The sequence below is a fragment of the Vombatus ursinus genome, unplaced genomic scaffold (assembly GCF_900497805.2).
Source record: "Vombatus ursinus unplaced genomic scaffold, bare-nosed wombat genome assembly UNPS02014775.1, whole genome shotgun sequence".
Classification (NCBI taxonomy): domain Eukaryota; kingdom Metazoa; phylum Chordata; class Mammalia; order Diprotodontia; family Vombatidae; genus Vombatus; species Vombatus ursinus.
Window position 1 is genome coordinate 18,326,793 of NW_020954553.1, and position 3,673 is coordinate 18,330,465.

Sequence of the window (3,673 nt, forward strand, 5' to 3'; positions counted from 1 at the left end):
CTCTGACTTTCACTATGGATTTTCACTTCACCTCCCTCCACCAAATACTGCCCAATCTAATGTAAAGTAGGGAGGATACTGGAGAAGTGGAGGCTGCTACCATCATCATCTCATCCCTCCCCTCCCACCATTGCTACTCACATGGCAAACGTGGCTGGGGAAGATGTGGCAGCAGCACAATTGGGTTGTGTTGAGGAGGGTATTGAGGGCTGGAACAGGGAGCTACAAATAGAATTTTATTGGCCAGTTTAGAACGATTTGGAGGGTTCTTAACCTTTTGCGTGTCATGGACCACTTGGCAAGCTAGGAAAGCCTGTGGATCACCTTTTTAGAATGATGTTTTAAAATGCATAAAATAAAGTGCATATAGTTACCAAAATACTTATATTGAAATACAATGTTTTTAAAAAGTTCACAGATCTTAAGAACCTCAGGAAGCAGGGCCCTTCCCTAAGGCAAGACTTGGTTAGCTTTCAAGTCCTAATCTTACATAGAGATCTTAAGTATCTCCAATGACTGGCATAAATGTGTCAAACTGAAAAACTTAACACTGGCAAATGTCCACAGGGGGGAAGGAGTGATCAGACATCACCAGGAAGGCAGAATAAAGCAATAATCCTTTAATTTACTAGGATTCTGGTTGCATGTTTAAGTTGTCATTTGTTTAAAGTAAGATGCTCTGCCTTAGAATGAAGAAATCAAAGGTTACTGCCAGCATGTTGTATGAGTCCTTTTGGGGTACTTTACAACAGGGCATGGTCCAGAGTTGCACAAAATGTGCAGGCTTGGGTTTGGGTTGGTCTGCATCATTGAAGGAACTTCCAGATTAGATGAAATCACCAATCCACTTGAGCATCTGAGTAAGATATCCTTTATTAGTTAAACCATTGCCCATAGTTAAAGAAAGATGTTGGTTGCTTGTGGATGAAATGAAGAGATACTAATTCCAACGTGAGACAGCTAGGTGGCATAATGAATAGAACACTGGGCCTGGAGTCAGGAAGACCTGAGTTCAACCCAGCCTGAGAAACTTACTAGCTGTGTGACTCTGAGCAACTCACATAACCTCTGTCTCCCTCAATTTCCTTAACTGTAAAATGGGGATAATAGCACCTGCCTCTCAGAGTTGTTGTGAGGATCAGATAAATCATGTTTGTAAAGCACTTATAGGACTGCCTGGCACATAGTAGGGACTTAATAACTGGTTGTTGCATTCTCCCCCCATGTCTCCCAAATTTCTCATACCAAAGACTAAGGTTCAGCCAATACTTCTGTGTATTGATAATTCAACAAATGTTTTATTGAGTGTTTACTACATGCAAAGCACCAGAGGTAATTATGTTTACAAAGCTCAATGTAACAAATACTTAACTACTTTCATAAGGGAAATAGTATAACCCAAACTCTGATTCACGAATTTGTTAACTTTTCTTCATCTGATGCAGTCATAAAATGCATTTTTGTGACTGTAGGGTTATGAGCTGCCTAGAAATATGACAACAAAGGGGAAAATATCACAGAGAAAATCAAGATAAATATCTAACAACTCAACCAAAAAAGGATGAGAATACTGTTCATGATCAAAGTGAAGAGATACTATCAGAAACAATTTGAACATCGGGACCAGAGGATAGCTCAGATGGGAGGGTGGAAAAGAAGGATCATAGATCTAAACCTGGAAAAAACCTTACAGTCTGCCAGTCAGTCAACAGGCATTTATTAAGTGCTTACTGTGTGCCAGGCACTGGGGATCGCAGAAAAGGCTAAAACTTGATTGTAACCTCCAGGAGTTCACATTCTAATTCGGAGGGATCATCCTAATCTAACCCCTTCTTTTTATAGATAAGCAAACTGAGGCTCAGACAAGTCAAGTGATTTGCCCAAAGTCATGATAGCATGAAGTATCAGATGCAGGAACTGAACTCAGCTTTGGTGACATCAAGTGTAATACTCTTTTCACTTGACCATGAAGTGTCACAAGGCAGAGGAGAAATATGGTCAGCACGTATTAAGTACCTAATACACAAGGCACTGTGTTAGGCTCTGGAAAGACAATGATGAAACAAAAGCCCCCACCCTCAAGGAGCTTACATACTATGTGGGGGCAGGGGTGGGAAAGGATACAACACACACAGATAAGTAAACACAAGATATGTACAAAGTAAATGCAGAGGAAGAATAAAATACTGCGTTGGAGAAGAACATGTCCTGGCGAGGTAGGTGATGGATGTGGTGCCATTGGTCCTTTCTGGTGTCTTGGTAGTGCATTCCCAACATCACTGCCAATGACTAGCTGGCAGGGCTGAAATAGGAGAAGGGAGAATCAGACTCCTGCTCTTCTGTCAGAGCCAGAAAAATGCTCTAAGTGCTTTCAATAGCTGCTGCCATTTGTTTTTCTCCTGGTAGAAGTATTAATGACAGTGTGAGTTGTGCTCCTGCTGAAGGAAGGGAGTCAACAAGCATTGATTATTTGCTTACTATGTGCCAGGTGCTGTGCTAAGCTGGGGTGAGTCCATCCAAGTGGTTTCTCCACAAAGGGTTGGATGAATAAGTGACTTTGGTCTGGACAGATGGTACTAAAGCTAATTAGAGTAGTGCCAACACGCATGGAAGGCTGCTGTGGTCATCCACCATTTGGCCTCGCCAAGGTATTTCTGCCTGAGCAGCCATCTGCCATTAAAGTGAAGAAATGTCCTTGGCCTGGAGAAAAGATGGAAAAAATGACAGGATTGAATAACAGGAGTTCCTTGTCAGTGGGCATGAAGCCAGGTTTGAGGATAAAAGTTTCCCTAAACCAGGGATTAGGGCAGGCTCCCAGATCCAAGGGGTTGGCCTAGTAGACTAAATCTATGATTCTATGATCCTACTTCAGTCTGCTCACTGTCCTTAAAACATAAAATGCTTAGATTCACCACCAATCCTTTGCCCATCCTGCTCCTCCCTACCCCCATCATTCACCTCCTTTTGTCTATACCACGTATCCAAATCCAACCAGGTCCAGTCTGCCTTCCACTTTCTCCAGGAAAATACCTCACCATTTCCTCCCACATGACTCTTTACTTGCATGCTACTTGTTTTGGCATGTAATCATATACTCATCCAACAAACAAGTGCCTACTACGTGTATGGACTTGTGCATCTTACACTGTTCTCTGATGCTCATGTATTGTTTCCCTAGTTACAACTGTAAGCAACTTGAATTGAGAATGTGGTTTACTTGTAAAAGGAACTTAGCCTGGAGAAAGGTAGGAACCCACCCACAGCTATTAAGGGAACAAAGGCTTGGTGGGGAAAGGACTCGATTATTTGAGCTGAAAGGATATAAAGGAAGTCTCTTCTGTAATGCAGCATGATGGTGTTGAACTGAGTTAGGGAAAAGGGGAGTTAGAATCCTGCCTCTGACACTTAGTAGCTGTGTGGTCCTGGGCAAGTCAATTACATCTCTGGGCATGAGATTCCTCATCTGTAAAATGAAGAGGGTTGGTTTGGATAACCTCTATAATGATCCTTTCCAGCCCTAAGTCTATAATGCTAAGTTTTTCATGATAAGGCTGTAGGAATTTCTCTAAGCCTTGCACTAAGTACTTAATAAATGCTATTCTTTCTTTCTTCCTCTTTTATATTCCCATACATCTATCTATCTATCTATCTATCTATCTATCTATCTATCTAT